This window comes from Theropithecus gelada, chromosome 4 (genome assembly GCF_003255815.1).
Source record: "Theropithecus gelada isolate Dixy chromosome 4, Tgel_1.0, whole genome shotgun sequence".
Taxonomy (NCBI): domain Eukaryota; kingdom Metazoa; phylum Chordata; class Mammalia; order Primates; family Cercopithecidae; genus Theropithecus; species Theropithecus gelada.
The window spans coordinates 16,929,883-16,953,453 of NC_037671.1; the positions used below are offsets into that span (position 1 = coordinate 16,929,883).

Sequence of the window (23,571 nt, forward strand, 5' to 3'; positions counted from 1 at the left end):
CCTTGGAGCCTTTGAAAAAAATTTGATTTAAACTCCCCACTATGGCCACAGGTTGTTGAATTTGAGGGACCAACATAACTCCTTGGAACAAGGATGTTCAAACCACTTAGGAGCAGTGTATTAAAAAGTACATTTTTCTCTACTTACAGGCATATCTTAGTCAATATTTGCCTTTTAGAACAGATTTGCCCAGTGCCCTAAGGGTGGCTATTGGGAAGATAGGAAATTGTGAGTTCTAAGTTTCTGGCTTCTATAGACTCAGCTGAGATGTATTTTTCTTTTTCAACCCTTCTAAATGGCTGGGGCTAGGTTTTTCCAGTCAAATTCAAAAGCTATCCATGAAGAAAACTAATTTTAAGACATAAACAAGTATTTTAACAAAAAATCTAAGACATAAACAAGTATTTTTAAATGTGTTTTGAATGTATTGATATCACCTCATTAAACAATGTCAGAACATGGCCAGAAGGCAGGGGTTGAAGGAGTTGTTGCTTAATGAGATAGTAATGAGCAAACATCAAAGCTTGCATTTTCCTTCTGCTTATTCCAAAATGCATGACTTAGTGGGATAAGATAATTGATCTCAAGCTCTTAAATAATTTTAAGATATTTCTTAGGATAGTTGCTTTTCCTTTTAGTGTCTGATTGTGTCAAGAAGTAAAGGTTAAGAAATGTTCTTTTCCCCTTTGTTGAAGCTGTAGGATGTAGTGGTTAATAGTCTGGTAATTCTGCTACTAAATAACTGTGCAACCTTGGACACAGTGTGCAATAAATGCCAGTTATGATTATGATGTATAATTGAGGAAAAAATAAGGATTTGGATAGACAAATTTCAAGTTAGGGAATAGGAAAATTTTTATACAAATGTTTTAGTAGGGATGTATTATTTACTTTAAATATTAGAAATTTGACTACAATAAACTGACTTTAAACCACTTGATAACATTTGCTGCATTTTGTTAAACCTAAAAAATTTAATATTTATCAAAATGAAATTATTATAGATGCTGATCTGGTTATTGAAATTTCTGGTTTATTTTACTAACTTGAATCAAAATATCTCTTTAATTTTGATAACTTTACAGTTAGTTCAAGGGTAAAGAGAATGAACTTTTGATGTCTCAGTTACAGTTCCAATCAGACCATTTAAAGGAAGATGAGAGATTTATCTATATATATAGATGAATATATATAGATTTATATATACATATATAGACTAACTTGAATTGAAGGTTAATAGAATAAGTGAGAGAGCTGGCCAGGCACAGTGGCTCACTCCAGCACTTTGGGAGACCGAGGCGGGCCGATCATGAGGTCAGGAGATTGAGACCATCCTGGCTAACATGGTGAAATCCCATTTCCACTAAAAATACAAAAAATTAGCTGGGCATGGTGGCACGCGCCTGTAGTCCCAGCTACTCAGGAGGCTGAGACAGGAGAATTGCTTGAACCAGGAGGCGGAGGTTGCAGTGAGCTGAGATCATGCCACTGCACTCCAGCCTAGGCAACAGAGTGTGACTCCGTCTCAAAAAAAAAAAAAAAAAAAAAAGTGAGAGACCCAGCAAAGTATAATAATAAAAGTAATAATAGTTAACATTTATTCAGCATTGTACACAATCAGGCATCTACTTTTTACAACTCAAGGAGGTAAGTACTATTATACTATTATAATCCCTATTTTATAGGTAAGGAAACTGAGGAACAGATGTATTAAATTGCTTGCTGAGGTCATGTAGTTGATAAACAGAGCTGGGATTCAGGTCCAGGTAATCCAACTTTAGTGTCTGTGCTAAAATCTTTCTAAAATATAAACGCATAAGCTAATGCTTGCATATAATAGTATTCTAATAAGTTGAAATTATTTAACAGAAATTGCCATACTGTGGCATATTTATGAGTTGGGGAGCATTAATGAGGTAATTACATTTTCACTGAAGGTTAAGAAGAATAGCTAACTTTAGATTTCTTAATGATATTTTGCTATAAACACTAATTCTAAAACAGAGCTGTCCAAAATGTCAACATATATAATTTAAAAATTTCTAATAATCATGTTAAAAAAGTGAAAAGGAACAAATGTTAGTGATTTTAATAACATATTTTATTTAACTCAATAAATTCAAAATATATTTTAACAAGTAACCAATATAAATACTATTAATACCATATTATTTTTTTAAAGTTATTGTTCCAAGTCTTTAAAATTTGGTGTGTATTTTGCACTTACTGAACATGTCAATTCAGTAGCTAATTCATATGTGGCTAGCAGTTACTGAATTAGACTGTGTAGCTCTAGATCTTTTTAGGAAAGCAAATTCATTATTTTAACCTCATTTCAAAAATGGTGAGAATAAGAAAGACTAGTTATGTATTCATACATTAATTTTTAAGCTTTAGTACCTTCATTTTCAGTTTGGCTAAATAGACTAAAAGCTGCCACTTAACCTATTCAAATGATATCCCCTGGTAAGTAAGGTGGCACATTTTAAGATGGTTTCTTGACAAGTCTTTTAATTTTCTCCAAGAGGGAGAATGGAAGCAGATCTTAAGATAAAGCGAAACCTCTTTTGGAAAAGTGAATGTCTGGAAGAATGTCTCACAGAATAAGGCAGGACCAGGTCACTAAGCAATTCTCTAAGTGCGGACGCAATGTGGACTTTTCCAAGCCTTCAGCTGAGGGCAGGGATGGCCAAGTTAATGGTCCCTCCCTGTTCCGTATTCAGTTTTTGATCAGGCAGTAATGTGCATATAGGTCAACAAACATTTATTAAAGCTCTTTGTTTTTGATTCTTCATTGATAAATTACTAATAAATGCTCATTTAAAAAAGCCAAACCAACCAAATATGTGTACCAAATTGTGCATCGTAACAGGTAACTATCCCTTCAATTTTTTTTGTAGTTAACAGGTTACCACCGGTAGCAATTAGGTAGGCATTCTTATAAACCTTTATCTCTATGTTTTTGTTCCGTTTCTATCTATCTAGTTTTTTTCTTTTGTACAGAATGGGATCACCCACACATACTGTTCTGAGTCCCCCTTTTCCATTTAATAAGAAATCAATATCTATGAATTTTATATATATTATTCTTATTAATGGATGCATAGTATTACATGGTATGAATGTGCTACAATATTTAACCATATCACGATTGATGGTCATATCAGTTGCTTCAAACGTTTACTATTACAAAACTTTTGCAATGCATATCCTTTTATATCTATCGTTACACATCTGTGTGTTTCTGTATGACAGATCTCTAGAGTTGAGATAGCTGGGAGAAATGTATGTGCATTTTGAATTTCGGCAGGTATTGCCAAATGCTTAAGGGCCTGCCAAAAAGGCTTGTCTTTTGACTTCATCTGGAATATTTTTGACTTCATTCAGAATATTCCCATTACAAGAAAGTGGCCAGTCTCTCCGAGGAATAAACTGTTTTCTTTTTCCACCATGAAATAGATCTTATCTTTTCATTAGTTAATATATGTGTACTTTCAAATGGCAATCACATTGTTCTGCTTTGTGACTTCTCAGATAAGTAGGAAACCCAGAAAACATCAGCTACCGTGGATTGTATTATAAGTTATTGACATTCCTTTGGTGATTCACGAAAGCCAAAAAATAAATGTCATGTTCCCCAGGGTTTAAAGAAAGACACTGTAGCTTTTGGATTCAGCAACGGATCTTTCAAGAAAACAGTATGGAGGGGATGACTCACTCCCCCCATGGAGGCTGTCCTCTAGCTCGTCCTTTAGAGGAAGCATGACCAAGGGTCTGCTAGTACTTTTCCTCTCCCTAAGAATTTCCTCAGGAGGGGAAAAAGTTAGCTTTCTTTTCTCTGCTCCTGAGTGCCATGGCCTGCAGTACGTGACCGGTCCTTGGCACAGAGTCACTCAGGGTTCATGGTAGATGCTTAGGCAGTCACGGCCAGTAGCTGCGCATTGTGGCTGCAGCTGAGATCCATACTGCAGCCTGAAAGTTATGTTTGAGCTTGTGAGGTTACAAGTGTATCCTGTGTTTACATCAGAGATAAAGCCCCCTTTCCCCTCTCTCCTACAGGAGCCCTCAACAAGACAGATACACGGTTTGGGTGGAGTGAGACCAGATCCAGCAGAGGCAAAGCTTGGTAAAAGAGGGAGGAGGAGGAGGGGGAGAGGGAGAAGGCGGCACGGCGTCCCTTGGCAGCTCCGTGCATGCTGCGGCAGTTGCAACAGGAGCACCGAGTCACAGTTGCTCAACACTTCATCACTTTGCCTTGCTCTTTCTCCTTCCTTAAGTTAATTTCCATTTTGAGGGTACAGCTCCACAGGAGAAAGGTGTGGTGGTGGTGGTGGAGGGTGTGTGTGGGGGGATGGTGGTGCGACGGCAGTTGGAATGTCCAGTGTGGGAAAGCAAAGGAGTGCCTACTAGGATGCGAATACCACTTGGCCCTGGGCTCGCTCCGCTTTAGCCTTCCGCTCTCGCTGGGGAGAAACAGGCGGTGTGTGAGGGAGACTGAGAGAGGGGCGTGTTTGTGTTGGTGGCGGCCCATCGGGGGTCCTTGTCCCCTCCGAATACCCGGACTGCTGAGGGGAAGAGCTGGGGGGGGCCCCGGCGGTTGCCATGGTGACGCAGGGTCGGCGGCTCCGCGCAGTGGAGACAAAGCAGCCCGCCCGCCAGCCCGCTAGCTCCTCGCGCGAGCTCCTCCTCCGCGGGAACCTCCCTCCCCTCCCAAGAGCCGCCGCAGCCGGAGCGGCTCCCGGGCCCTGGGCCGCCGCCGGCCAGGTAAGGCGAGCGCGCCCGCGGCCGGGGAGGGGTCGGTTGGACGCCGAGTGGGGTGGGGCACGCCTGGCGCGCGGAGGGAGGGGTGCCCGCATCTAGCTGCGCCCGAGTCCCCGGGGGCGCGTCCCCACCGAGGAAACGGCCGGCGGCCGCCCCCGACGCCGCTGCCGCCGCGGCCTCCCCCACGCCGGGGCAGTCGCCAGCCCCGCAGTCCTGGACCGCGCCGGGCCGCCTGAGCGCGCCGAGGAGAGGGGGCGGCAAACTTCAGGCCGAGCGGCGCCGGGGCCGGTGCGCGGAGTCTCCCTCTGGGCACCGCGGAGGCCGCCGTCCTGGCACCAACTTGAGGGGCTGCGCGGCGGAGGGCGGTTCCGGAGCGCCCGCGCGGGCTGCACCTGCTCAGGGAGCTGCCCCTCTGTTGTTGTTGTTGTTGTTTTTCCTTCTTGGCGTGCCATCGAGGCTTTTAGGGGAAAAAAAGGTATGAAAATATTTACCTTTGGATTTTCGTGTTTCATGGTATTCTCTTGGAGGAGGGCATGGAGGGACAAGCGAAAGATTTTTACAAATCTCTGAAAAGCGAGCCCATTTTTATGCCTGTGGCTGAAGAATTTTGAGGGGACTTCTGAAGTTCGTTTGGATATTGAATCGAAAGACCTTTTTCTTTGGACGGTGCAGTTGCACCTATAACTAGATAGTAAGGGTAGCCCGAGTTTCCCCGGCTGGCGAGACCAGAGTGTAGAGCTGTACCGATACTTTGTCGAGGAGATACTTGGCACCCAGGTCATTGCTTTTGTTTCTGGAAGGTATTGTGTTCATGCTGTAAGGAACTGGGAAGTGCCATGTGTTTTTTTATGTGTAGGGAGGCAATCCAAAGCACCTATGGAGGCAGGTAGCTGAGCGGTGTTTGCCTCGGTGTTTATGAGTGTGATGATAAGGACCACGATGCGGTTGCCATTGGGGCACTGGATATATTAAAGGTACCCCTGCCCTTTCTCAGTGGCCCCAAGCCTTACAATCATTTCGTGATAATTAGTTTGTTGCAGACGCGAAACACAGATTTAAATTGTGACTGTGAAGACTTATTTTTTTGGTACTTAGACATCATCTTACATGTAGTAATATGAAAGAAAACATACATTTTCAGAAATACAGTTGATCAATTCAGAAGGAACTTGTATATATGTTAATAAGATCTGTTTTAAATCATATTTAATATGAGATGTCATATTGATAACTGGAAAATTATCTAACATATAAAATTGTATATCCAACTTAGTAAAATAATGTATAAGTTGGAATAGGTCAGTTAAAGAACTCTATATGGAATGCAAGAAGTTATATTTTTGCTAAAAAGTAATTAATGAAAACAAACAGTACCAGTGATCATTTTGAATTGCAGTTAAGTTGATTGGAATTCTGGATATTACAGCTATTTGAAGTGTCAGGCAAAGAGTGATTATCTAATATTCCTCTTCCTTCTTTTGGGATTTCAACACCTGTTAGCCTGCTGATTACTAGGTTTCTCAGTCTGTTCATATTTGCCAGCAACTTTAAGTAATGTCGCTTCATTAGAAGATTGTATTGGAAACTAAAGGATTGAAGTTGCAATAACAGTTTGCAGGTTATTTCACAATTGGGCTTGTTTTTAAACTGAATTTTACCTGTGGAAGATTCACATATGCTCTGCTAAATACTCTTTCATGACGGTAATGAAATGGTACATTGATTAAAACGAAGTAGATCTGTTTTGAGAAGATAAACAGGAGAGAAAAATAAGTATTTTCTCACTTAAACGTGAACAGCAAACAGGATATTGAAGCCTAGGCACATTATATAGACAGAGAATGTAGCTTTATGTTTTGTACTAAAAATAAATTATTTGTGTGTGTGTGTGTGTGTGTATGTGTGTGTTTTTCCTAAGGGACCAAGAAAACAGCTTTATTCAGATCTTTGTTAGCAAAATGAGCATTCAAGTTAAAGGACTTGGTCCATGCTTTCAGCCAGATGAAACCCACACTGTGAATTCTAGCCTCAACATTTATGTTGAGGCCGTTAATCTGAGTGACGAAGAATGGAGATATCCATGGTGAATTTAGCACAGTAAGAACTGGTACTTTGCCTTTCCTGCTAGCTCACGCAAGCACAACATTCAGTATAGTTTGGCTTCTTCAAAACTGCATCATTTTCTGCCAAAATATAAAGTCAGTATACAGAAATCAACAATCACGTATTGCATGCACTGCTTGGTTGTAGTTATAAGAGCTCTGAAGCATGAAATGAAGCTTGTGTCAGTGCAGTGGAAAACAATAATCTGGCATGATTATATGTGTTACTAGTGTTCTGAGGTATGTGCATAACCAGATAATGAAACAAAAAATACTATGATATCTGCAATATGTCCTTAGAAAATGCAAACAGAAAATGTGCTTTGTGTCCATGGTGTAGCCACCTGGTGGAAGCAGGCAACAGCGCTGCATATCCCCAGGTGTAAAATACTAGTCATCACTCTTGCTGATTCACGGGACTTTTCCTGCATTTCTAGCTTCCGAGTTTTAATTTTATGAAGTAAAACTGGCCCTAATATTTGGTATAAGCTGTAAAATATGGCTTGATGATCGTCACCATAGCTGTATTCTACCTGAAAGAATTCTGTAATTTAGTTTATGAAGCATATCCAAAGAAAAAAAAATGAACCACAAATGTTCCTAAGTTAGGATTAACATTATATTTGTGCCATTGAAAGTCAGTTGTTTGTAACCACATAAGCCTGCATGGGCAGCCTAAAACCACTGAAGCCTTTATTAGCTGTTTCTGGGTCAACATTCTCTTGCGATTTCTAGTTGCACTGTGATAACATGATTACTGGCTGGTAATTTAGTATGTAGTGCAATGTGTCGTAGCATTTATAAAAGCACATTTGTGAAGGATGGTAGTTTTTAAATGATTTCTTCATTACCAAAACACTTAGGTTTAGATTTGTGCCTGGGGAGAATAATGTGACCCTGAGACCTCAAGACAAAATGCTGTAAATATAAGATATTGGTAACTGACCTGCTGTGCACAGTGGGTATTGATCAGAACTACTGTACTGCGAAAAGGCACAGGAGACACATGGTCATGGTGATAGGATGTGCTGTTTAGTAACATGGATTATTAATAGTGATTGATAGAAGCTGAAAAACTTTTGTGAGCATGTGTTTCGTTTTTCATGTTTTCAGTTCAAATGAAGATAAGATGTCTTAAGCTGGTAAGCCACAAGTGCTTGGGGAAAATATATACTTTTATACAGTATTGTACATAATTTAAGTGATATAAACATAGTTCAAGGTAAATGATTGTTTTCCTTATGTGCCAATTGTTTGTAGCAGTTATATAGTATGGTTTTGGACATCAGTCATCAAATGTTTATCAAATGTTTCCTTCTATATATTCTGTGTTGCTTGATGAAAGTCAACTGACCTCTTATAGTTGGGGACTTACTTGTTTTTCAACAATTAGGGTTATTTATTTTATATGTAATTCTTTATGTATGATACCCAGATATTCTCCTTTGGTCTTGTTTTCAGCCTTCCTTTTTTCAGAAGTCGTTAATTTTGTAATGTTTTTAAAAAACGTTTTGTATTTCCAGAGCTTATTTTAAAAATGATTTGGTTAATGTGTAATTTGATCAGAAAATAGTGTGCATAAAAAAACACATTATAATCTTTATATTTTGCGTTTTGAGTATTTATAGACATTGTATGTTGGAGAGTAGAATTTGGGATCCTCTTAGGTGATGGCTTATTTCCATACATGTTTTGAACTTGATCCTTGCTTCTTTATCTTACAATCGTTTGAAGTGAAAACCAAAGAACTAGGAGGTGGAGGCAGCAGTGAGTTAAAAGGTGTTAAAGAGATCAGTACACACTGAGAGTCTGCGGGTGTAGTGGCCAAAAGTGGTGCGGGGGTGGGGGTGCAGTGCTGGTGGTTGGGAGGGCAGGGTCAGGGAGTCTGGGGTTGGAAGCTGGGAGACAGTGATGGCTCTAATAATCTCTTTAACACTTTATGGTCCAGACTCTAAAGCAAATTACCTGAGGTCTTTACCTAGTGACCATTTCCAAAGGCTGGCCAGTCCTACAAAAGAGGTGCGGGTGCTGGTCCTGGTCACTTGCCTCTGTTTTTCCTCCCAATTAACTAAAACATGACTCTCTCAAATTGTGATTTAAGTGCACTTTAAATATTGTAAACCACAAATTAAGGCCCAATAATAAAATGTTTCCACATGAGTAATGTTATCTAATTGGTCAGGTACATGATTTAGATAATCAAGATAGCAATGGAACTATAAAATAAAACTGTGTGTGTTTGGCTAACATATTTGATGTATTTGAGTGAGAAGTTGTGTTTCCGAGCAGTCTATTGTGAACCATCTTCCCTCTTCTATAGCTATGGTCATTCAAGGCAGACATGGTGTTTTACATAAGTTGATCACCATGTGATGTGTCAGGCATAGTTACACTGAAGAATTGTTGTTTACTCAAAACTCTTGAATTTTAAATCTACAATAAAAGGTTTCTGTGTGGTCTTCTCTGGCCTTTTTTCCTTCCTGTATATTGGTTTCCTGAGACCTTGTTTAGTCTGATTGCAGTAATTTTGACTTCCAGCTCTTCTCTGTCAATCAAACGTTTATGAATTCTTCCCTATGGGCCACTTTTCCAAGCACTTCAGAAATACCAACTCATTTAATCCTCACAACAACCCTTTGAAGTAGGTACTATTATCCCCATTTTATGAATGAGGAAACTGATATGATCTCTTTCTGTTATGTTAACCCAAAGGTACACAAAATATACCAGAATCCTGGCTTTGTGTCAAGGAATGCAGCAAGCTTTATTTTCTATTTACTGATATCTACTAAGTGTAGAAATAATGACACTAATTATTATGCTTGGGCTTTCCTCCCCCATCTTATATTTTCTTTTTGCTAAAACTAAAACCTAAAGTCATAAAACAAGAAGCATTTCTTCATAACACATTGTGACATGTACCAGTATTTTTTTCTGTACATAGAAACTAGAATAATTTATGAAAAAGATATTTTCCAAAGGTGGTTGTTCTTTAATTTATTATTTGTATTCATATATTTAAAGAATATAGTCAGCCTTGTATATCTGCAGATTCTATCAATTATGGATTGGAAATATTTGGAAAAAAATAACAATACAATGATAAAAAATAATACAAATAAGAAACCCAGTCTAAGAACTATTTACATGATATTTACATTGTATTAGGTATTATAAGTAATCTACAGATGATTTAAAGTACATGGCAGGATGTACATAGGTTACATGCAAATACTATGCCATATTATACCAGGGACTTGAGCATCCTCAGATTTTGGTATCCTTGGGGGTCCTGAAGCCAACCCCCCTGCAGATATTGAGGGGTGACTACATATTTTCTGTGGTATTGGCCGTGCTATATACATGTAAATCTATCTTGGAAATGTTGATCCATTTGCATTGCCTCATGGGGTTATCCTCAATCTGGGCTCACCTGCTCTTCCCTAGGCTACCTCTTACATGTGCTAAGGACTAAGTGATACTCCCTTCTCACTCTCTCCCAGTGGAACTCTGTGCATGTCCCTCCTCTGAAATAACACATGTTCTTACTGTCTCCATAGAAGAATGAGTAAGCATTTTAATTTCAGGAGCCTTATTTAAGCTATGTGAAAAGTAGTACTAAATAAGAGACAGGTGTTCATAAAAGCAAGTGAGTAAACATAGTTCTGTAGGTTCATTTAATAGTAAATTTTGTAATAACTACTATTTATTAAGCATTTACTTGGTGCCAGGTACGCTATTAAGTATTCCACACAAGCTGTCTCTTTTGATCATCACCATAATTCTTGTTTCCTTATCTATAAAAGGCTAATAAATAGCTTATCCAAGATGGTACAGAGTTGGTAGATTTAAAAACATGATTTGTGTGGATAAACCACAATCTGAATTTGACTATGATTGCGTTGTTAATTACCAGCAGACAAAGAATGCCTTCGTGCTGCAGTGAAGATGCTTTTGGGATTATGTTACTTTGGAAAGAGTGGCAGTTGAGGACTGCCTGGTGGAGCAAATTCAGAGTGGCAGGTATGGATGGCTGAGAAGGAGGAGGTAGTTCTCTGGAGGTAGCCAAGAAAAAGACATTGTTGTTTACAATTATTGCTGCAGCCCTCAGATGGGCTTTTGGAGTAGAAGGAGGGAGAGAACCCCTATCCTCAAGTCGAATTTTGGAAAAAAAACCAACAAAATTAAATGGAGTTATTTTCTGTCTCCTGAATTTGTGTTTTGTTTTATACTGTGTTCCGGATTGGAAATGAACAAGGGCAAGGGCTACCTGAGTGGTATAGGATGAAATGAAATGAAAAGTAACTCAATAAATGTCATATACCGCAGGCTAAATTCTCTGAGGGTCAGAGCAACATGCTCTTTGTTACAGTGGGAGATTTCCTTGTTTTAGGATGCTGAAGGTCTGGAGCGTGGTATAAGGGATGAAGTTAGAAGCTTGGAAAGATGTTTTCATTTGGGTCATTCCCCTGCATGGCATGGGGTTTTCCTGGAATTCCTGGTGCATACTTGATAACTCCTGGGGGAAAAAAAGGAATAAGAGACTTAGAATCTTAATACTATGGAATAAAACCACTTTTATGATCATCTAATTATTTAGATCACTATGACCTACTATGGAATAAAACCACTTTTATGAGCATCTAATTATTTAGATCACTATGACCTTTTTTTTTTTTTTTTTTTTTTTTTAATGTTCAATGCCAATATGAGAAGCCAGACATCCTGGATTTGAATACTGGCTCTGCCACCTTTTAGTGATATGACCTTGAGGTAGCTGCTTAATCTCTCTGTGCCTTCATTTCATTACTGCAATGGACAGCATTCTTATGTGCCCTCCAAATTCGTATGTTGAAATTCTAACCCCCAAGGTGATCATATTAGGAGGTAGGGCCTTTGTGAGGTGATTAGGCCATGAGGGTAGAGCCCTCATAAATAGTATTAGTGCCCTTATAAAAGAGACCCCAGAGAGATCATTGGCCCCTTCTGCCATGTGAGAACACAGTGAGAAGGCACCATCTGTAAACCAATAAGTGGTCTTTTACCAGATACCTAATCTGCCAGCACCTTAATCCTGGACTTCCCAGTTCCCAGAACAGTAATAAAGAAATTTGTGTTGTTTATAAGCCATTCAGCATATGGTATTTTGTTATAGCAATCTGAACAAACTAAGACAATTACGTTTAAAGCGGAGACAATAATATTACTTCACTTGGTGATTGTAAGGATTAAATGAATTAACATTTCTAATGTACTTAATAGTTATTAAGGGTAAGTTTTGTGTGGAGAAAGGAAAATTAATATTTAATTTATTTCAGGTAGAAACAAAAATCTCATTTTCTTTGGGCCTTTAAGTTCAACTTGCATATCTTAATGCTCTGTTTATATATCTGGTGAATATGAGCAATCATCTTCACTTTTTCTTTGACTAAACTTTAATTCAAATTGAACATATTGGATTTCTTAAATTATCAGCCTCATTTATGAACTTAAATTTCAAACCTTAAATATTGTAAATTGCACATGTTACTTTAATTATTGATTGTTCTATTTAGATAAATCATATGCTTATTGGGCAAATTTATGACTCAAGTAAGTAAAACCTTACCAAATACTTAGGTGAAGTTCCTTTGAATATTTTGTCACTTACAAAATTAATATTGTATAGACATAGTCAAATACTCCTAAACATTTCAATCAAAATAAATCTTATCTAAAATCTATTACACATTTTGAACTAGAATCACAAGGCTCATCTGTCAGTTTGATGTCAGATTCTTTTAAATTGTGCACAGGCTGTTCCAATTAATATAAGACATATTTCTAAGCTTTTCTAAAAAGTAATAATACAAGTCTGATTTTCCTCATCTCTACATTTAATTCTAAACCTTCTCTAGATGGAAGTTAGTTACCCACTAGAAGGAAGTTTATAATCTCAGATAAACTAACTGAAGGTGCCATTCTAGGTGAACTTTAGTTATCTTACCATCCCATATTGATTTGAAATTGCTGTCTGACCATTTTTTAATTAAAATATGGTTGCTTATTGATCACTCATTTAAGGCTCGAATGCTGCAACTGGACGGCACACATTCTGGAGAATTCTTCCTATGACATAGATGGACAGGCTTGGCCCTCCTGTGTAGTCATCATAACAATAGGAGACTCCAAACTCTTCTTTTCAGATAGTGTTGGTTTTTTAATCCTTAGACCAGTGCTGTCCAATATGTACTTCTAAGTTATGGGTAGTGATATTAAAAAGTAAGATTTGGCCAGGTGCGTGACTCACACCTGGAGGCCGAAGCAGGAAGATCACTTGAGGCCAGGAGTTCAAGACCAGCTTGGGCAACATAGTGAGATTCCCACCTCTACAAAAAATGCTAAAATTAGCTGGGCACAGTGGTGCGCATGTGTAGTCCCAGCTGCTCTGAAGGCTGAGGTAGGATGCAGGAGGATTGCTTGAGCTCAGGAATTCAGGTTTCCATGAGCCGTGATTATTCCACTGCACTCCAGTATGGCGCGAGACTCTGCCCCTTAAAAAAAAAAGAAAAAGTAAAAAGTAATTATTTTTAGTAGTAGATTTTATTTAACCTAATATATCAAAATTACCATAATTTCAACATGTAATCAATAAAAAAATTATTAATGAGATATTAAACATTTTCATTTTGCACAAACTATTTGGAATCTGGTGTGCATTTTACACTTAGAGAACATCTCAATTTGGATGGTAAATTTTCAGCAATTAAAGTGAGGCCGGGCATGGTGGCTCACTCCTGTAATCCCAGCACTTCGGAAGGCTGAAGTGGACAGATCACCTGAGGTTGGGAGTTTGAGACCAGACTGGCCAACGTGGTGAAACCCCGTCTCCACTAAAAATACAAAAATTAGCTAGACCTGGTGGCGCGTGCCTGTAGTCTCAACTACTCAGGAAGCCGAGGCAGGAGAATCGCCTGAATCTGGGAGGCGGAGGTTGCAGTGAGCCAAGATTGCACCACTGCACTCCAGCCTGGGCAACAGGAGGAGACTCCGTCTTAAAAAAAAAGGAAAAAGAAAAAAAAAGAAAAAAAATGTGGTCTTACCAAAAGAGTAATGTTGTATTTGCAGGAAAAATATTTTTCATTGGTTCAGTTTCTAAATTTAAATTAATTGAAATTAAATGCGATGTAGATTTCAGCTTCTTAGTTGCACCAGCCACATTTCAAGTGCTCAATAGCCAAACATGACTAGTGGCTGCCATGTTGAATAGTATAGTCCTAGACTTGATTCAGAGTCACTCCTCACCCTGTCTCTCATTGTTATGGAGTCCCTTGTTGTTATGATGACTATACAGGAGGGCCAAGCCTGTCTGTCTATATCAGCTTTAGGCTTTGCCCACCAATATTTGAGATATCTTCTTTCATTCTGTTGGATTCTTCATTTCCCTTGCTCACAGTTATGTTAGTCGGTTTAATGACATCTCTTGGTTTGAAAGGCATTTTAATGTGATTTCATTAGATCCAAATATTCTATACTTTTGCCTATTTTTCTGAGTGACTTCTCCAACAATGTTTTTTTGATTTGTTTACAACAGTTGTACTTCCAAAGGTAGTGCAGTGGGGTAGGCTTATGCCATCTCTGTTTCTTCATAGGTAGTTTGCCATTTAGATAGGATTATGAAGACTGAACTGTGATCCAAGCATGAGCTCGTAATGCTGGCTGGCAGCCGCACTCCTTTTTTCTAGTCTGTTCATTATTCTTCTGTCCTGGACAAACAAAATCCAAATAAACAAGAATATTAGCAGAGATAAATAAAATTGAGATAATTAAAATAATGCAAATGAGTGGATGAGTACCTTAGATTAAAAGGTAAGGTAACATTTAAATAGGGATTTGAGTGACAAGAGAAGATCTGCTCAAGAGCAGAGCATTTCAGACAGAATCAGTCAGTGCAAAGGCCCTGAGGCAGAGAGAGAAGGCAGGAGAGTCATATGAAATGAGGTTAGAAAGAAAAGGGGTGGCCAGATTGCTCCAGACTTTGTTATTCATGGTAAGGACTTGAGTTTTATTCTATGTGGAATAGGAAGCCATTGGAGGACTTTTTGTAGAGGTGGTCCGGGAAAGATGGGAGTACTTTGGTTAACATTTTAGAAATATTATTCCATGTAGAGAATGAATCTACATGGAAGATGTAAGGGGACAAGATTGGTACCAGGGAGACTTGTTAGGAGCCAATTTCAGTAGTTCAGGTGAGAGATGGTGTATTTACCACAATTTTAATTTTACATTTATTTATGTGATAGATTTATACCATCCTCAGTAGACTGTAAGCTCCAACAGGGCAGAAACAATGTCTTTTTTTTTTTTTTTTTTTGCCTAAAGTTGTAATCCCAGTGTAGTATTCCCAGATGTAGTCCCCGTATGTTGACTTAACTGTCAATTCAGCATTTTCCATATTTCACACATAGAAGATATGTGTATGTATCATGACCAAATAAATTACTATAGCTAGCAGGAAAGTATTCCTAAAGTCAGAATATCAAGGCCTTTATTCAGATGTTCAGATTAGAGTTGGAAGTCCTTCACTCTGATTCTGACAGTGAAATGACTTACAAACCACTTATTAACAAGTAGAAGATATTTTCACAGGAAATCAGAACATTTGATGATCCCAAAAGATAGCACATTAGTTATAACCATATGATGTCACTGAAACTTTTGAAATTGTTATGATCTCTTAATCATGATAATGTATGGATAGAAAATTTACTCAGCAATGTATCTTACATTGAATATATACAAAAGATGTTTAAAAATAATACATCTTGCTATGATTCATTTGAGATAGACATCACTTATCATAATGGGGTACTAGAAATGCGCTATGCTGTTGATACAGTTTTGGTGGGTGAGTGTATTAGTCCATTCTCACGTTGTTATAAGGAACTACTTGAGAGTGGGTAATTTATGAAGAAAAGAGATTTAATTGAGTCACAGTTCTGCAGGCTGTGCAGGAAGCATGGCTGGGGAGGCCTCAAGAAACTTAACAATCATGGCACAAGGCGAAGGTTAAGGAGGCACATTTTACATGGCCAGAGCAGGAAGGAGGAAGAGAGATGGGAGAGGTGCCACACACTTTCAAAGAACCAGATCTCCTGAGAACTCTGTCACGAGACAGCACTATGGGTATGGTGCTAAACCATTAGAAACCGCCTCTTTATCTAATCACCTACCACCAGGCCCCACCTGCAACTTTGGGAATTAAAATTCAACATGAGATTTGGGTGGGGACACAGAGCCAAACCATATCAGTAAGGAACTAGCATCATAGAAAAATTAATGTTTTCCTTTTCCCTGTCTTTATAGACAATGATGGAAGAGTTAGAAATCCTTAAACAGCTTTATGTAGACAAATGGACACATAATTAGGAGAAGCTTAAAGCATTTTAGAACTCAGGATAATATCTCTGTTGAGATTCAGTTATTCTTTGATCTGCAGTAAATTTAAATGGTCGTGGTTGGTCTATAAATATAAATTTTTCTTTCACAGACAGTTTTAAAAGGGGAAAATTTAGACAGCTCTTGTAAAAATCTCACATTGTAGAGTAGGAAATTTCTTAAGTAACACTGTGCTAGGCTCTAATGACTCAAAGATGAACAAATCAAGTGTAGCCCTACCCTGCTGATACGAACAGAAGAAATTACAGGTAAGTGTCTGGTCGTTACACAAGTGTGTATCATGATAGGGCATATATATGATGCCTGTGGGATCTGTAAGAGAGGCATCCAAGCAAGATTTGGGATTTGGGAATAATTGATGTCTATACTGGATGAAGGATGACCCAGGAAAGCAGGCAAATATGGGACAGTTTGGGGTGGTAAGAGTGGGTAAAAGAGCTATAAAGAGGGAACTGGGCATCGTAAAAGCTTAGAATCCATTTGAGATGATATGGCTTCTTTTGGAGAGTAAAAAGAACTGGGGAGGGGATGGAGTGGGGTCGGGGAGGAGAAAGGAGTAAGAGATGTGGCTGGTGAGGTAGACAGAGGCCGGATGAGGAAGACGGTAAAATATTTTAAGCAGGGGAGTAAATGATCAGATTTGAGTTTTAGAAAATCTCTCATGGTGTTACGTGTAGACTTTTCACAATCACAACATTACCTGTTTTGTGTTGTATGTATCCTGTATAGACATAGGAAGCATTACTTTTATTTTTAGATACACTTGTTATTGAAGGTTAACGTACATATAGGAAAGTGCACGAATCATAAGGGTATACAGCTTTCATGCATTTTCAAGTGAGTCCCCTGTGTAACTACCTACTCACATCAAAAAATAGAAGATTACCATCACCCCCAAATCCTTCCTTTGCCTTTTTTTCAGTTATTACCTGCCCCCAAAGGTGACCCATAGTCTGAATTCTAACACTGTTGATTAGTTTTGCCCGTTTTAGAACTTTATACAAATGGAATCAGGCAGTGTGTACTTTATGTGTGTTTGTATGATAGCTTTCACCAACTATTTGGGATATTCATCCTTGCTGCTGGATGTAGTAATAGTTTGTTTTTTGTCTCTGTCATTTTGGTATAGTATTTCATTGTTGCCTGTAGCACACTTTTTAAAATCGTACTGTTCATAGACATTTGGGATGTTCCCATTTTCAGCTATTACAAATAGTGCTGCTACAAACATTCTCATACATGTGTATGTGAGCAATTCTGTTGTGCATCTCTTTAGAAGTAGAAAGGTCATGGGTTATATGTATGATTTAGCTGTGATATTGCTATCAAACTTTTGCCAAACAGTTGTCCAGGTGGTTATATCAGTGACATTCTCAACATCAGTGTATGAAAGTTCTAGTTGTTTCTCATTCTTGCTCATAGTTGTATTGCCATAGTGGCAGATGAAAAATGATACCTCACTGTAGTTTTTGTTTGTACTTTCCTAATAAGTGATGTTGAGCATTTTTTCATGTTTTATTAGCCATTTGGATAGCCTCTTTGATGAAATGCCAGTTCAAATATTTTTGTCCATTAAAAAAGATTATCTTTTTCTTACTGATTTTTATGGAGTTCTTTATATTTTCTAGATAGAAGTCCTTTGTGTGATATATTTGTTGTGGAATTCTTCCACATTATAGCTTGCTTTTAACTCTTATAATTTTTCAATCAGAAGCGTTTAATTTTAATGAACTCATTTATATATATTTTCTTTTAATGTTAGTGCTTTTTGTGTCTTAAGAATTTTTTGCCTGCTCCAAGATCATGAAGATATTCTCCTATGCTACCAAGAAGTTTTATTGTTTTACTTTTCACATTTAGATTTATAACTCCTTTGAATTGATTTTTGTGTATGGTGTGAGGTAAGAGTCAAAATGATTTTTATCTATGTAAATATCTTGTTGACCCAGCATTATTTATTGAAAGGATTATTCCTTCTCCATTAAATTGCAGTGGCATCCTTTTCATAAAAATAAGTAATCATATGCTTATGAATCTCTGTCTGGATTCTGTATTTTGTCCTTATGATGCATTTGTCTAATAAAGTGCCATACATAATCCCAGCACTTTGGGAGGCCAAGGTGGGTGGATCACTTGAGGTCAGGAGTTTGAGACCAGCCTGGCCAACATGGTGAAACCCCGTCTCTACTAAAAATACAAAAATTAGCCAGGTGTGGTGGTTCACACCTGTAATCCCAGCTACTTGGGTGGCTGAGGCATGTGAATTGCTTGAACCCAGGAGGCAGAGGTTATAGTGAGCCAAGATTGCATCACTGCACTCCAGCCTGGGCGACAAGAGCAAGACTCCATCTCAAAAAAACAAAAACAAAAACAAAAAAGCATCTTACATTGATGTAATCCTGATATCAGGTAGTATAAGTTCTTCAGTTTTGTTTTTTGTCTTGATTTTCTTTTAGCCCATTTTTAGTGTTTGGCATTTACATACAGATTTTAGGATCATCCTGTCAGTTTCCACAAACAACTGATAGATTTTGATCGGAATTTGCATTGACTCTGTAGATCAATTTGGGAGAGTTGACATTTTTGTAATATTGAGTCTTCTAATCAATGAACACAATATAGCTCTCCATTTGTTGTCTTTAATTTCTCTAAGTAATGTTTGGAAGTTCTCTCTGTAGTATTCTCGTACTTCTTTCATTAGATTTGTTCTTTTTATTGTTATTGCAAATGCCATCTTTTAAAATTTCACCTTGTAATTTTTTGTTTCTTGTGTATATAAATACATTTTTGTATCTTGACCTTGATTCCAGGGATTTTGCTGTATTCAGTTCTTAATCTTAATAACTTATTTGTAGAATTATTTGGATTTTCTATGTGCAAAATCACTGTATGTGATGGATAAAGAGCTTTGTTTCTTTCTTGTCTGATTCTTATCTCTTTCACTTTTTTTTATTGCCTCATTGCTCTATCTAGGACCTCAATTATAATTTTGAATAGAAATGGTGATAGTATGTACTTTGTCTTATTCCCAATTTCAGGGGGAAAGCATTCAATATTTAAAATATGGCTCTTGCTTAGAAGTGTTGAAACCTTTTTATCAATTAAGAAAATTCTCATTTCTAATTAATGGTTACTTTAATCATGAACATGTGTTGAGTTTTAGCAAATGATTTTCTGCATTTATTGAGATGATCATATGATTTGCTTCTCCTTTATTTTGTCAATATGGTAATCACATTTTTAAAAATGTTAGAACAGTTTTGCGTTTCTATCATAAATTCAGCTGATGTGCTATTATTTTAGTGTTTTGTTGGACTCAGTTTGGTGATATTTTGTTTAAGAATTTGTTTAGGAGAGAGATTGGTGTAAGTATCTGAATAGTGCCTCCCTTATCATTCTTGATATTTACGATCTGTGCCTTTCTTCCCCCCTTGCCTGGGGTTTATCAAATTTATTATTTTATCAGTGAACTTACTTTGACTTTTTTTTTTTGCTATTGTATGCTTATTTTCTAATTTATTAATTTCTGTTCATAGTTAGTACTTTCCTAATATTTTTGGCTTTGGGTTTTCTGTTTTTTCTAACTTTGTGAAAATGATACTTAGATTATTGATTTTCAACTTTTCTAACATATGCATTCAAAGCTCTGCATTTTCCTTAAGCATGGCTTTAATAGTATCCTCTTAAATTCTGTCACATTTTTTCTGCTCAAAATATTTAAAAATAGCCATGTGTTTTTTTCTTTGACCACAAGTTATTAGACATTTATTGCTTAATTTACAATGGTTTAGGATATTCTAAAAATCTTGTTGATTTCTAGCTTAATCCAGCTATTGTCAAAGAACATGCTATTAACATTTTAGTCTTTTGATATTTTTGAGACTATTCTTATGGCCTGGATATGATCATTTTTGCTGAGTGATAGACATGCACTTGAATAGACTACACAACATATTCTGTAGTTGTAGTTGCAGAATTTGGTGCACATAGATTGGGTCAAATTCATTAATTGTATTGATCAAAGTTTCTATCTACAGTTTTTCAGTCTGCTTATTCTGTCAATTATTGGGATGGATAAGCAAAATCTCTCACTGTGATGATGAATTTTTCTACTTTTCATTCTGTCAGTTTTTAAATATATATTTTGAGGATATGTTATTAAATACATACAAACTTATAATTGTTATAATTCCTTGGTGTATTATACCCCTTTCCTCTCTGTACCTCTCATAATGGTTCTTGACTTACTGTTTACAGGTCTTATAGTAGTATATACCAACTCTCCTTTGTTAGTTGGTTAGTGTTGCATGGTATATCTTTTTATATACTTTAAATTTCCTGACTCTATTTTTAGTTGTTTGTTTTATAAGCCGCATATAGCTGGCTTTTGTTTACTTATCTCACCTGACAATCTTTGGAGCAGCTAATAGTTCATTTACATGTAAAGTACTTGATAATATAATTGAGTTTAAACTTCCCATTGTACTATTTATTTTCTAACTGTCCTATCCGTTCTTTGTTCTTCTTTTCTTCTTTCTTGCTTTTAAAAAAATTAATAAAGCAATTTTAATTCAGTTTTCTTCTCTCTTTTCTTGATAGTTACACATTGTGTTTTACTCTTTTGGCTGTTATCCTAGAGATTATAGCATCTATTTTCACTTATGAATATACTTTAAATTAGTATTTTAATCCTTCCGTGATGATGTAGTGTTATTAGAATACTTTGACTCTATAAACCCCTTCCTCTTTTTGGAATGGTTGTATCATTTTAATTCCACACATGAATAAAATAACCTGATACATTATTATTGCTGTTTTATACAGTATTTATCTATATTTATCATTTATTTTCATTCCTTCATGTAAGTCTGTGTTTCCCTTTGGGATTATTTTCTTTTTGCTGAAAGAACTCCCTTTAGTATTTCTATTTTTACCTGTTTGAAAGTATTTTGTCTTAATTTTTGAAGCATATTTTTGTTGCATGTGGAATTCTAGATTGACAGTTTCTTTCAGTACTTTAAAGGTGTAATTTCATTGTCCTCTGTTTTCCATTATTTTTGTTGAGAAATCGGCTGTCAGTCTCACTTTAGTCCTTTAGAGGTGATGTGCCTTTTTCCTCTGTGTGTTAAAATTTTTTTCTTTGTCTTTGGTATCGAGGAGTTCTATTATGATGTGCTGAGGCACTTTTTCTTTACTATTTATCTTGTTTGAGGATCATAGAGGTTCTTGAATCAGTTTTAGAATATTCTTTAATTACAAATTTTTTTTTTTGAGACAAAATCTTGCTCTGTGGCCCAGGCTGGAGTGAAGTGGTGTGATCTCAGCTCACTGCAACCTCTGCCTCCTGGGCTCAGGTGATCCTCCTTCCTCAGCCTTCTGAGTAGCTGGGACTGTCTACATGTGCCACCACACCTGGCTGATTTTTTTTATTTTCAGTAGAGATAAGATTTTACCATTTTGGCCAGGCTGATCTCAAACTCCTGACCTCAACTGATCCACCTGCCTCAGCCTACCAGAGTGCTGGGATTACAGGTGTGAGCCACTACCTCTGGCCAGTTTTAGAATATTCTTAGCAGCTGTCTCATCAAATAGTATTTCTTCTGGTCTGATCACTTTCCTCCCCTCCTAGAAGTACAATTTTATATCCTTTAGATCTTTCACCCTGTTCTATTTGACTCCTAAACTCTTTTTCCTATTTTCCATTGTATTTTTTCCTCTTTAGTTTGGAAATTTTCGAATGACATATGTTTCAATTCACTAATGTTCTCATCTTCTGTTCTTATTTTTATTTTATTTTGTTAGGGCTTTATGGAAGTATAACTTATACACCATAAAATTCAGCCATTGCAGGTGTAGCATTCAATGATGTTAGTTAAATTCACAGAGTTCTGCAACCAGAGAAAGAAAATCTTACCTTATTCTTTGTCTTTTCTGAAATTCTTATTTGGTAGATTAGTAGATACAAACAGCCCTGATAGAGCTATAATTATTTAATTACATTCAGGGAATATCAGGGAATACTAGTGGCTACCTTATCTAAATGGTGAAAGTAGTTTCTAAATTATAAAGTACTATTAATATATACTTTTACTCATCCAAATAAAAAATTATATTTAATAACATATATATCTAAACCCTTGGTAAAAATAAAATGCTAAAATGCTATACAATGTAAGGTGTTATTACCATGTGCGTAGAGGTGGTTCCTGCTGGTTTTTTTTTTTTTTTTTTTCTTTTTTTAGAAATAGGGTCTCACTATGTTGTCCAAGTTGTTCTTGAACTGCTGGGCTCAAGTGATCCTCTTGCCTCAGCCTTCCAAAGTGATAGCATTAGAGGCCTGAGCCACTGTGCCTGGCTGAAGTCTGTGTTTTTTTGATGGAGATATAAAAATAGGACTTTTTTTTTTTTAAGCAGTAAATCATGTAGGCTACTGGGTAAGTGAATATTGAGGTGCTAGTAGAACTCTGTACCATTGGTACTTACCTTACTGCCTTGGAACTCCTATATTTTGCATACATGCCTGTACCCCCCTGTGAATTACAAATTTTTTGAGGAAGGTGACAATGTCTTGCTCATTGTTAGTATCGCTGTATGGTACCTCGAACATGGGAAGTATTCAACAAATGTTTGCTAAGTGAATGAAGTTTTGCAGCTGACACTTTAAAAAAATGATAAGACATATTTTATTCAGTACTACTTCAGCAGGGGAGAGACCTCAGCGTTACCAGAGCTTAACTGAACTGAACAAAAGACAGGAGCCCTTTTAAATGCTGGGATATACTAAACAAAAGGTACTAAAAGACATTAAGGGTGATTTGTGTGTGTAGTTAGGCAATGTGGGTTTGTTAATTGGTGTTTATCTGGAGAAGCAATTGGTTCTTGTGTCTTTAGGACAGGAAATATAGCTTTGCAATTTGGGACAAGATGCCCACCACTTAGGCTCTTGCCCTCCTACAAGAACTGGGCAACAGGAGAGGTATCTTTCTGGATGTTTACGTTTCAAAGAGGTGGCTCCCAGGTCCTTGAGGAGCTGTTTCTGGGTGGTAGAGGATTTACATCTCAAAGGTACAAGGAAAAGATTTACAGTTGCAAGCTTTCAAGAGTAAACGCTCTAGAAAAGGAAGGTCAGGGACCTATTATCAGGTGTTGGCTAGAATGAACAGAAAGTTATTTTGGCTTTAGAAATAATTTGAGAAAGCTCTGAGCTTTCTCAGCTAGGCATGTTCAGGAGGTGGTGTTGTCATCGTAGGAACATGGCCTTGAGCTGACA

The 23,571-nt window shown here is 37.2% G+C and overlaps 1 protein-coding gene across 8 annotated transcripts in view; it reads left to right on the top strand.

Annotated features, from left to right (window-relative positions):
• The first annotated feature begins 4,189 nt into the window (after positions 1-4,189).
• The window catches only part of RNF182 (ring finger protein 182), a 58,082-nt gene continuing 38,700 nt past the window's right edge, over positions 4,190-23,571 (top strand). For 2 of the 8 annotated variants that reach the window (XM_025382825.1, XM_025382819.1), the window contains exon 1: positions 4,425-4,764. The gene's annotated coding sequence lies outside the window, so the exon portion shown is untranslated. Of the gene's footprint in view, positions 4,317-4,424; positions 4,765-4,970; positions 5,237-23,571 lie in introns of those variants that run through there. The other 6 variants (XM_025382821.1, XM_025382820.1, XM_025382823.1 and 3 more) reach the window with 6 other exon arrangements.